Source organism: Oncorhynchus tshawytscha, linkage group LG08, assembly GCF_018296145.1.
Source record: "Oncorhynchus tshawytscha isolate Ot180627B linkage group LG08, Otsh_v2.0, whole genome shotgun sequence".
Classification (NCBI taxonomy): domain Eukaryota; kingdom Metazoa; phylum Chordata; class Actinopteri; order Salmoniformes; family Salmonidae; genus Oncorhynchus; species Oncorhynchus tshawytscha.
In genome coordinates this window covers 35,559,288-35,572,441 of record NC_056436.1, presented here as the reverse complement: position 1 = coordinate 35,572,441, position 13,154 = coordinate 35,559,288, and the positions used below count along the sequence as shown (strand labels likewise).

The 13,154-nt window shown below is 42.5% G+C and overlaps 1 protein-coding gene across 2 annotated transcripts in view; it reads right to left on the bottom strand.

Annotated features, from left to right (window-relative positions):
- eipr1 (EARP complex and GARP complex interacting protein 1) overlaps positions 1-13,154 on the bottom strand; it is an 81,324-nt gene that overhangs the window by 22,040 nt on the left and 46,130 nt on the right. The gene's annotated exons all lie outside the window — the stretch shown is intronic.

Sequence of the window (13,154 nt, the reverse complement as noted above, 5' to 3'; positions counted from 1 at the left end):
TGGTTTCATTGCAGCAATTCCACCATGAAGGCCTGATTCACGTAGTCTCCTCTGAACAGTTGATGTTGAGATGTGTATGGTACTTGAACTCCGTGAAGCTTTTATTTGGCCTGCAATTTCTGAGGCTGGTAACTCTAATGAACTTAACTCTGGGTCTTCCTTTCCTGTGGCGGTCCTCACGAGAGCCAGTTTCATCATAGCACTTGAGGGTTTTTGCATAGGCACTTAAATAAAAGTTCTTGACATTTTCCGCATTGACTGACCTCCATGTCTTAAAGTAATGACGGACTGTTGTTTCTATTTGCTTATTTGAGCTGTTCTTGCCATAATATGGACTTGGTCTTTTACCAAATTAGGGCTATCTTCTGTATACCACCACTACCTTCTCACAACACAACTGATTGGCACAAATTCATTAAGAAGGAATGAAATCCCACAAATTAACTTAACAAGGCACACCTTTTAAATGAAATGCATACCAGGTGACTACCTCATGTAGCTGGTTGAGAGAATGCCAAGAGTGTGCAAAGCTGTCATCAAGACAATGAGTGGCTACTTTGAAGAATATCAAATATAAAATATATTTTGATTTGAACACTTTTTTGGTTACTACATAATTCCACGTGTTGTTTCATAGTTTTCATGTCTTCACTATTATTCTACAATGTAGAAAATAGTAAAAACGTTTGACTGGTACTGTAAATAGATATGCTAGCCTATTAGCCATGTTATGATTGACTTGTGATCATTGCCCAGTTGGTTTGTATTGACATTCCCAGCCTTAGTTACATTTGTCAGTTGCTGTCCAAAATATTGAGCCATTGAAACTGAAACAGTGCATCCCGAATGGAGGCAGCAAACAATGTACCAGGACAGCTGTGATTTACAAACTGATTGCAATATTTTTTGGACTCTCAACTAATAAATTGGTGAATTATACACTGCTCAAAAAAATAAAGGGAACACTTAAACAACACAATGTAACTCCAAGTCAATCACACTTCTGTGAAATCAAACTGTCCCCTTAGGAAGCAACACTGACAATACATTTCACATGCTGTTGTGCAAATGGAATAGACAACAGGTGGAAATTATAGGCAATTAGCAAGACACCCCCAATAAAGGACTGGTTCTGCAGGTGGTGACCACAGACCACTTCTCAGTTCCTATGCTTCCTGGCTGATGTTTTGGTCACTTTTGAATGCAGGCGGTGCTTTCACTCTAGTGGTAGCATGAGACCGAGTCTACAACCCACACAAGTGGCTCAGGTAGTGCAGCTCATCCAGGATGGCACATCAATGCCAGCTGTGGCAAGAAGGTTTGCTGTGTCTGTCAGCGTAGTGTCCAGAGCATGGAGGCGCTACCAGGAGACAGGCCAGTACATCAGGAGACGTGGAGGAGGCCGTAGGAGGGCAACAACCCAGCAGCAGGACCGCTACCTCCACCTTTGTGCAAGGAGGAGCACTGCCAGAGCCCTGCAAAATGACCTCCAGCAGGCCACAAATGTGCATGTGCCTGCTCAAACGGTCAGAAACAGACTCCATGAGGGTGGTATGAGGGCCCGACGTCCACAGGTGGGGGTTGTGCTTACAGCCCAACACCGTGCAGGACGTTTGGCATTTGCCAGAGAACACCAAGATTGGCAAATTCGCCACTGGCGCCCTGTGCTCTTCACAGATGAAAGCAGGTTCACACTGAGCACATGTGACAGAGTCTGGAGACGCCGTGGAGAACCTTCTGCTGCATGCAACATCCTCCAGCATGACCGGTTTGGCGGTGGGTCAGTCATGGGGTGGGGTGGCATTTCTTTGGGGGGCCATGTGCTCGCCAGAGGTAGCCTGACTGCCATTAGGTACCGAGATGAGATCCTCAGACCCCTTGTGAGACCATATGCTGGTGCAGTTGGCCCTGGGTTCTTCCTAATACAAGACAATGCTAGACCTCCTGTGGCAGGAGTGTGTCAGCAGTTCCTGCAAGAGGACGGCATTGATGCTATGGACTGGCCCGCCCGTTCCCCAGACCTGAATCCAATTGAGCACATCTGGGACATCATGTCTCGCTCCATCCACCAACGCCACGTTGCACCACAGACTGTCCAGGAGTTGGATGATGCTTTAGTCCAGGTCTGGGAGGAGATCCCTCAGGAGATCATCCGCCACCTCATCAGGAGCATGCCCAGGCGTTGTAGGGAGGTCATACAGGCACGTGGAGGCCACACACACTACTGAGCCTCATTTTGACTTGTTTTAAGGACATTACATCAAAGTTGGATCAGCCTGTAGTGTGGTTTTCCACTTTAATTTTGAGTGCGACTCCAAATCCAGACCTCCATGGGTTGATAAATTTGATTTCCATTGATACATTTTGTGTGATTTAGTTGTTGTCAGCACATTCAACTATGTAAAGAAAAAAGTATTTAATAAGAATATTTCATTCATTCAGATCTAGGATGTGTTATTTTAGTGTTCCCTTTATTTTTTTGAGCAGTGTAGTAATCATGCATTGAACTGCATCCATCTATTCTGCCAACAATGCCTTAGTGTATGTCATGGAATGTTGAGGTAAATAGAAGCTATTTTTCAAACCTCTCATAAAGTTGGTTTTGTAGCCGAGTGGTTAGAGCGTTTGGCCTATAACCGAAAGGTTGCTGGATCGAATCCCCGAGCTGAAAAGGTAAACATCTGTCGTTCTGCCCCTGAACAAGGCAGTTAACCCATTGTTAGGCCATCATTGAAAATAAGAATTTGTTCTTAACTGACTTGCCTAGTTAAACAAAGGTTAAATATATTAAATAAGTAAAAATAAACTGGGAGTTGTATATTTTAGACTGATATTATGAATGTTTCATATCTGCAAAGACTTCAAACCGGCAGTGCCTACAGGGCAAAACAGATCAAAAGGACTTGGAAAAATGCTCAACCATTTAAGACTAGCTGCTAATTCAATCTGTCTCCTATACATGTTAAATTGATGTGGCACTATTAACACATAGGAGTTAAAATAGTACAGCTATCTCACTCACGGGTTCAACGAATATAGCCTCTTACAAGGCACGCCTCAAAATATGTTAATTAGCCAGACACAGCAATACCATGCCCCCACTAGGGGTCAAAAGGTTTTTGGCCCTCCAAAGATACGATACTGTATTCTGTTGGGTAGAATTACAGTTCGAAATACAGCAATTTTCTCACAACGCACCATAACATAGTACGCTGCAGTAAAACATATCAAAGTTTTTTTTATTGATGCTAATACCTAAAATTACAGATTTCCATTACAGTACACACACACACACACACACACACACACACACACACACCGCCCCCTCTAACCTCAGTCTGGGTGATAAATCGCTATGCTAAGGGGATAGACTGGATATCTCACACTATCACTACAGGTCTCTGTTTCTATGACAACTGCAGTGGGGGAGAAAAAAAAAAGAAGAGAGAGAAATAATTGAATTGCTTATCAAAATTAAAGCCCAGCTTTGTGAGTGGTTGGGCAGGAAGGAGTGACAGTCCATGCATAAAAGTAAGGGATCATCACATCAATAGTGTGGGTTGATTGAGATATATCTTTATGGACATTAATATAAAGTAATGCTTGAGGCTTAAAAGTCTCAGAGCAACAAAGTTTTTACTCATGTTACTGTGTTAATATAGGACAAATAGTGAGAAAGAGAAGCTTTGCCAATTCTAAATAAGCCCATAGTCTATTTAGTAGAGAGGTATATTACTTCCCATAGCATCCAAGCATGGCTGAGGAGTTCCAGTAATATTGTGAACGTTGCACCATCCAAGCCTTCCTGGGGGCAGCATCAGATGAAAAGGTCATGGATGATTGATTTGACAGAAAGTTCAGGAGGTTAATGTCAAATAGGCTAAACAAATGCGTCACTCAGAGTCGACAACACCTTTGATAAATTGTTAATATCCAACTGCCGAGGGCTGAAAGAAATACAGTAGGCTAAATCATAGGAAAAAGGGCAAATCAGTTTGTTTTAGATGTGAGCAGTACCAGTGCGCTGTAGTGTCTATATATCTGTCTGGGTGAGAAGGCTGTCCTGTCCTGTTTCCCACTGTTATCTGACGCCAGTGTGACCGTTTCAGTCCATGCTGTGAGTCTCCTCTCAACCCACAGTGTGATGGAGCAAATAGCAATCACACCACTGCTAGTCTCTACTCTACCTCCACTCCAACACACGCCTGGATACTGGAGATAAAACGCTTCATTCAAATCATTTCTGCTTTAAAAGACCAAGTAGAGGATACTGTGGTTGGTAAACAAGTTATACACAACAATATTAAACTGAATGTAAAACATACTATACACACTCACTAAGGCATGCAGAGACACACAGTGCTGTGTGCTACTGTACTGTACAGGGAGCTAGAGGGGCCAGTTTGACTGCAGCACTGCACTGCGTTTCTGTATGCATCCTGCGGTGCATGCTGAGTAGGCAGGCCTGGCAGCTATCGCACATCTGACGGTGTGTGTGCGCTGCCCTCTCACCGTGGATTGTGGGTCCAAATTAGGGATGTGACGGTCATGGAGTTATGGATGACGGTTATTGACCGCGGTCACTGTAATAACCGTTTGAATAGCAAACCGTCCGAATAGGGTTTAGGAGTGATGAACTGAGAGAACATCCCAAGTGACAGCCCCAGCCAGCAACAGAGCAGAACACACACACACGCACTCCAGTGTACCCGTTCGCAAGAGCAGCGCACAGAGTAGAACACACAAAATACACAGAGGAGCACAACACCCGCACATATCACACACACACACACGTGACACAAACACACATACACGTCACACACACACACACACACACACACACACACACACACACACACACACACAACACACACACACACACACACAAACACACATACACGTCACACACACACACACACACACACACACACGCCTGTGTAACTACATCTCCTGTGTCTCCTGTGTATACTGTGTCTTTAAGGCTGCTGGAGGGAGCAGTAGACCCAGCAAACCGGGAACATTCCACAAACATTAGCTACGTTTCCAATTAAGCTACGTTTCCAATTAAATCTATTTATCAACAGTGTTTTAGATTAAATATCTTGTAATGTTCTCCTAACATTCAAAAATGTTGTGCATCAACCACCACAGAACATTCCCCAAAAGTGTGTATGGTTGTATAAAACATTTGCCTGATGTTGCAAGAACGTTCCTATAACACATCTGTTCTTTAAAAGGTTCCCAGAGGGTTTCATTATATTATGGGAACAGTCTGGTGAAAACATCACAAAAGATATGCTCCCAAAACACCAAAACTGTCCAGTTGTGCAGATGATTCAACTGTGCCTCTTCAACATCAGGAGGCTGAAGAAATGTAAAACCCTTACAAACTTCTACAGATGCACAATTGAGAGCATCCTGTCGGGCTGTATTACCGTCTGGTACGGCAACTGCACCATTCACAACCGCAGGGCTCTCCAGAGGGTGGTGCGGTCTGCCCAACGCATCACCGGGGGCAAACTACCTGCCCTCCAGGACACCTACAGCACCCGATGTCACAGGAAGGCCAAAAAGATTATCAAGGACACCAACCACCCGAGCCACGGCCTGTTCACCCCGCTATCATCCAGAAGGCGAAGTCAGTACAGGTGCATCAAAGCTGGTACCAAGAGACTGAAAAACAGCTTCTATCTCAAGGCCATCAGACTGATAAATAGCCATCACTAGCCGGCTTCCACCCGGTTACGCAACCCTATATATATATTCCTATATACTGTACTTGGAATCACTGGCCACTTTAATAATGAACACTAGTCACTAATGTTTAAATAATGTTTACATACTGCTTTACTCATCTCATATGTATATACTGTATTCTATTCTACTGTATTTTAGTCAATGCCACTCAGACATTGCTCAATCTAATATTTATATATTTCTTAATTCCATTCCTTTACTTTTAGAGTTGTGTGCATTGTTGTGAAACGTTTTAGATACTACTGCACTGTTGGACCTAGGAACACAAGCATTTTGCTACAACAGCAATAACATTGCTAAATATGTGTATGTGACCAATACGATTTGATTCTACAATGTTTATTTTAGGGTGCCAAAAACATTCACCTGACGTTCCAAGAACACATTTTGTCTGATCTTTGAAAAGGTTCCCGTGACGTTTCATTGTGTTGTGGTAACATTGTGGGGACATGACAAGAGATATGTTCTCAAAATGCAAAAAAAACTGTCCAGTTGTGCTGACATTCAGATGTCTGTATCAGGTTGCACAAAACATTTATTTGATATTGCAAGAATGTTGACAACATAGCCTGTGAGCCCTTTAAAAAAGGTTCCCAGAACATTTGATTAGGTTGTGGGAACATCGCAAGAGATAAGTTCCCATAACACACTAAATATGCTCAGCTGTGATGACATTCATACAATGTTTAAGTTAGGTTACAAAGGACATGCCCTTCATGCTGTTAGATAGAAATAAGTCAGTTTCTATGACGTTCATAGCGTATTTGTTTTAGGTTGAACATAATACTCCATTGATGTTCACGCAATATACATGTATATGCTGCATACTTCTGGGGCCCATATTTATAAGGTACCGAGGACTATGAGTGCTGGTCTAGGATCACTTTTTCTTTTCAGATCATGAAAAATAAGACCATATCAAGCGCCTTTTATTTATTTTTTTACAGTTGCTCTAAATTCCGCAATTCTGAACGAAATGGACGAAATAAAGACAACCTCGCTTTTAGTAGAGTATATCTGAGCTTCAACTTCAGTTTTGAAATATGGCTTCAGAATATGTGGGATTGGACCTGCAATGTCTGGAACTGCAGCCAGATAATTAACCCTCTGCGTGGCCTTGTATATTTTTTTCCTCAGTTAAATATGGTCAATCAGGACACAGAACTCAATTTCTGAGTCATTAAAATGTTCCCATTCTCTTCAAACGCTGTGCACTTTTATGATTTTCTTTCTTCATCATGTCATTTTAGTTGGATATAGCTTCCTTTAAATAACTTGTGTTCTAGTGTATTCAAAAACGTTTATTTTTATTTTTACCATTTCTCAATTTCAAGATCACATTTCATAAGACTTTCAACACGTGATGAAGAAAGAGAATCATAAAATACAGTGTTACAAGTACACAGCATATGAAGAGGATGGGAACATTTGAATAACTGTTCTGTGACCTGTTTAACCATATTTGACGACAACAACAACAAAAATAACACACGGCCACAGCTATCCCCTAATGGCACAGAGGGTTAATGATCTGGCTAGGGAACCAAACACTGCAAGTTCAAACCCCACATGTGCAGCCTGTCAACATACAAAGTATAAAAAAATATGGTTGTGTTCGTATGTTCAAATGTCCTGTGAATGAAAGTGAAATGCCATGTCTCTCTATAATCACCTAAAATAAAGTCCTCAAATGCGAATTGCCATTACTGTACACCTGGAGAGAAATGTATTCCAATCTGCTTTAAGGAACTACAAATTTGCACACTGAGAATGTTGTGGCAACATTAGGTAAAACTTCAATTTAACATGTTCTTGAAATGTTCTGAGGACCTCAAAGACAAGGTAAAATGACGTCATTCTTACAACATTAAGAGAATGTCCTGTTTAACCTAACTTTAACCTAACAATGTTCCCACCAGAATGTTTCCATAACCTAATGAAACATTCCGGGAACACTTAAAGAATTGATTAAATATGTTCTGGGAACATTCTTGTAACTTCAGGTGAATGTTTTTTTGCACCCTAAAAGTACAATAGTAGAATCATCCAGAGAACTTTTTGTGTTTGGAACTCGGTGTGTTGCAACCAAGGACAGACAATTTTTACATGCTACGCGCTTCTCCTCTCGGCGGTCTCGTTCTGTGAGCTTGTGTGGCCTACCACTTCGCGGCGGAGCTGTTGTTGCTCCTAGATGTTTCCACTTCACAAAAACAGCACTAACAGTTCACCGGGGCAGCTCTAGCAGGACAGAAGTTTGACAAACTGACTTGTTGGTAAGGTGGCATCCTGTGACGGTGCCACGTTGAAAGTCCCTGAGCTCTTCAGTAAGGCCATTCTACTGCCAATGTTTGTCTATGGAGATTGCATGGCGGTGTGCTCGATTTTATACACCTGTCAGCAACGGCTGTGGCTGAACTCGCCAAATCCACTAAATGGAAGGGGTTTCCACATACTTTTGTATATATAGTGTATATTTTGTGATGTCCCCACAATGTTTGCACCAGACTGTTCCCACATCCCAATGAAACATTCTGGGAACCTTTAAAGAATATATGAAATGTGTTCTGAGAACCTTCTTGTAACATCAGTTGAATGTTTTATACAAACATTCTATAATCATCACCACGACTTGACAGTTTTTGTGTCATGAGAACAATTTCTGCAACCTAAGGAATGATCTGGGAACTTTCACAGAACCAATTTTGGTTTTCTGGGGAGAGTGTTCTCCTCTAGAGTCCCTTAGCGGGGCAGGCCGGTTTGGGCTGGCACACAGTGTGACAAGCCAGAGAAGACACCAACTGAGGAGCCACTGGACCGTGTTCACAGACTGCCATCACACAGCTGCCGCACCAACTGGACACTAACACACACAGTCTCACAAACCCTGTAATACACACACCCACGCACCTAGCTCAAATCCAACACACTCTGCCTGCTCACAGACTCCGCTCACGAGCACACACTAAGCGCTACTCACACAGACACAGACTCAGCCTGTGTCCTTGGCTTCCTAAAGGCCCCTGTGTACCCTCAAAGTCCCTGAAGGGTGAATCACACTACTTTTACTGGTTAGGAATAAGAACTAGCTGGAATGTGACTAAAAAGATGGAATCAAATGCAGGATAATGAGGATAATCCTACAGTACTGCAACGGTTTTTATATTTGCATGAAATACATTGTTTCTTTTCTTGGCTATTATCATGTCGCTCCTGTATTTTTCTAATATTTTCTCTGCATCCCTCTATTCCTTCTCTCCCTCATTCTTGTTCCACCTCTCTCTCGCTCTCCAGCACTCTGTCTTTATAGGAACGGCCAAGAGAGAGGTGATTATTATTCCTTTAGCAGTGCCCACACACAGCCTGACCTCAACTCAATATCTCTCTCTCCCTCCCTCTATATCTCTCTCTCTATCTTTCTCTTTCCCCACCGCACTTGCCACAGCCTCACACCTCAGGGCTGAGCCGGCAGGCAGTACAGGTTGTCTACTGTAAAGACACGCTGTTCATCAGTTGTTATACAGGTAATTGCTCAAATAAAGTAAACACCAACATAGTGTCTTAGTAGGGCGTTTGGGCCACCACGAGCCAGAACAACTTCGATGCACCTTGGCATGAATTCTGCAAGTGTCTGGAACTCTATTGGAAGGATGCAACACCAATCTTCCACGAGAAATTCCACAATTTGGTGTTTTGATGGTGGTGTAAACTGAATTGCTTAATTAACTAAGGAACCACACCTGTGTGGAAGCACCTGCTTTCTATATACTTTGTACCCCTCATTTACTCAAGTGTTTCTTTTATTGGGGAAGTTACCTGGTAAGGACCACATTTAATACTAGAACCCTTTAGTTTCTAATATTAATGATGACAAATTAGAGTTACTATATGAAATAGTTCAGTACTACTAGACTATAAAGAAGTACTTTTGTAGAACATAGCTGAATAATATATGGTTAGTGTATTTTTTTATTTAACCTTTATTTAACCAGGTAGGCTAGTTGAGAACAAGTTCTCATTTGCAACTGCGACCTGGCCAAGATAAAGCATAGCAGTTCGACACATACAACAACACAGAGTTACACATGGAATAAGCAAACATACAGTCAATAATACAGTAGAAAAAAATAAAACAAAAAGTCTATATACAGTGTGTGCAAATGAGGTAGGATAAGGGAGTTAAGACACTAAATAGGCCATAGTAGTGAAGTAATTTGTCACACCCTGACCATAGTTTGCTTTGTATGTTTCTATGTTTGGTTTGGTCAGGGTGTGATCTGAGTGGGCATTCTATGTTGGATGTCTTGTTTGTCTGTTTCTGTGTTTGGGCCTGATATGGTTCTCAATCAGAAGCAGGTGTTAGTGATTGTCTCTGATTGGGAACCATATTTAGGTAGCCTGTTTGGTGTTGGGTTTTGTGGGTGATTGTTCCTGTCTTTGTTACACCAGATAGGGCTGTTTTCGTTTTTTCACGTTTCTTGTTTTTGTATATTGTTCTATTGTCATCTTTATTAAAGCTGTATCAAAATAACCACGCTGCGTTTTGGTCCGCCTCTCCTTCAACAGAAGAAAGCGGTGACATAATTACAATATAGCAATTAAACATTGGAATGGTAGGATGTGCAGAAGATGAATGTGCAAGTAGAGATACTGGGGTGCAAAGGAGCAAGATAAATAAATAAACACAGTATGGGGATGATGTAGTTGGATGGGCTGTTTACAGATTGGCTATGTACAGGTGCAGTAATCTGTGATCTGCTCTAACAGCTGGTGCTTAAAGCTAGTGAGGGAGATATGAGTCTCCAGCTTCAGTGATTTTTGCAGTTCGTTCCAGTCATTATCAGCAGAGAACTGGAAGGAAAAGGAGGCTAAAAGATGAACTGTCTTTGGGGATGACCAGTGAGATATACCTGCTGGAGCGCGTGCTACGAGTGGGTGCTGCTATGGTGACCAGTGAGCTGAGATAAGGTGGGGCTTTACCTAGCAGAGACTTGTAGATGACCTGGAGCCAGTGGGTTTGGGGACGAGAGTGAAGCAAGGGCCAGCCAACGAGAGCGTACAGGTCGCAGTGGTGGGTAGTATTATGGGGCTTTGGTGACAAAACGGATGGCACTGTGATAGACTGCATCCAATTTGTTGTGTAGAGTGTTGGAGGCTATTTTATAAATGACTCACCGAAGTCGAGGATCGGTAGGATAGTCAGTTTTACGAGGGTATGTTTGGCAGCATGAGTGAAGGATGCTTTGTTGCGAAATAGGAAGCCGATTCTAGATTTAATTTTGGATTGGAGATGCTTAATGTGAGTCTGGAAGGAGAGTTTACGGTCTAACCAGACACCTAGATATTTGTAGCTATACACATATTCTAAGTCAGAACCGTTCAGAGTAGAGGTCGACCGATTATGATTTTTCAACGCCAATACCGATTATTGGAGGACCCAAAAAAGGACCCTGTGCTTGCGAAGAGCTGCTGGCAAAACGCACAAAAGTGCTGTTTGAATGAATGCTTACGAGCCAGAATCCGTAAACTATCATTTCGAAAACAAAACGTTTATTATTTCAGTGAAATAAGTCTAAATATTCTTGTTACATTGTACAACCTTCAATGTTATGTCACAATTACGTAAAATTCTGGCAAATTAGTTCGCAATGAGCCAGACTGCCCAAACTGTTGCATACACCCTGACTCTGCGTGCAATGAACGCAAGAAGTGACACAATTTCACCTGGTTAATATTGCCTGCTAACCTGGATTTCTTTTAGCTATATGCAGGTTTAAAAATATATACTTCTGTGTATTGATTTTAAGAAAGGCATTGGTGTTTATGGTTAGGTACAGTCGTGCAACGATTGTGCTTTTTTCGCAAATGCGCTTTTGTTAAATCATCCCCCAGCGTTGCATCGATTATATGCAATGCAGGACACGCTAGATAAACTAGTAATATCATCAACCATGTGTAGTTATAACTAGTGATTATGATTGATTGATTGTTTTTTATAAGATAAGTTTAATGCTAGTAAGCAACTTACCTTGGCTTCTACTGCATTCGCGTAACAGGCGGGCTCCTCGTGGGAGTGCAATGAGAGGCAGGTGGCTAGAGCGTTGGACTAGTTACGGTTACGTAAGGTTGCAAGATTGAATTCCAAGATTGAATTCCAGAGCTAACAAGGTAAAAATCTGTCGTTCTGCCCCTGAACAAGGCAGTTAACCCACCGTTCCTAGGCCGTCATTGAAAATTAGAATGTGTTCTTAACTGACTTGCCTAATTAAATAAAAGTATAAAAAATACATTTTTTATTATTATATATTTTTTTTTAAATCGGCGCCAAAAAATACCGATTTCAGATTGTTATGAAAGCTTGAAATTGGCCCTAATTAATCGGCCATTCCGATTAATCGGTCAACCTCTAGTCCAGAGTAGTGATGCTGGACGGGCGGGCAGGTGTGGGCAGTGATCGGTTGAAGAACATGCATTTAGTTTTACTTGCATTTAAGAGCAGTTGGAGGCCACGGAAGGAGAGTTGTATGGCATTGAAGCTCTTCTGGAGGTTAGTTAACACAGTGTCCAACGAAGGGCCAGAAGTATACAGAATGGTGTCATCTGCGTAGAGGTGGATCAGAGAATCACCAGCAGCAAGAGCGACATCATTGATGTATACAGAGAAGAGAGTCGGCCCGAGAATTGAACCCTGTGGCACACCCATAGAGACTATCAGAGGTCCGGACAACAGGCCCTCTGATTTGACACACTGAACTCTATCAGAGAAGTAGTTGGTAAACAAGGCGAGGCAATCATTTGAGAAACCAAGGCTGTTGAGTCTGCCAATAAGAATGTGGTGATTGACAGAGTCGAAAGCCTTGGCCAGGTCGATGAATACGGCTGCACAGTAATGTCTCTTATCGATGGCGGTTATGATATCATTTAGGACCTTGAGCGTGGCTGAGGTGCACCCATGACCAGCTCTGAAACCAGATTGCATAGCGGAGAAGGTACGGTGAGATTCGAAACGGTCGGTAATCTGTTTGTTAGCTTGGCTTTCGAAGACCTTAGAAAGGCAGGGTAGGATAGACATAGGTCTGTAACAGTTTGGAGAAATCGAGGAGGCTTAGGCGAGCTTCTGTGGGGAGTGCAGAGCTGTTGACCGGGGTAGGGGTAGCCAGGTGGAAAGCATGGCAAGCCGTAGAAAAATGCTTATTGAAATTCTCAATTATAGTGGATTTATCGGTGGTGACAGTGTTTCCTAGCCTCAGTGCAGTAGGCAGCTATTCTCCATTGACTGAAGGCCTGCTCGCTGAAGGCCTGCTCGCTGAAGTGTTTTAGTGAGCGTTTGACAGTGATGAGGGGTGGTCGTTTGACCGCAGACCCATTACGGATGCAGGCAATGAGGCAGTTATCGCTGG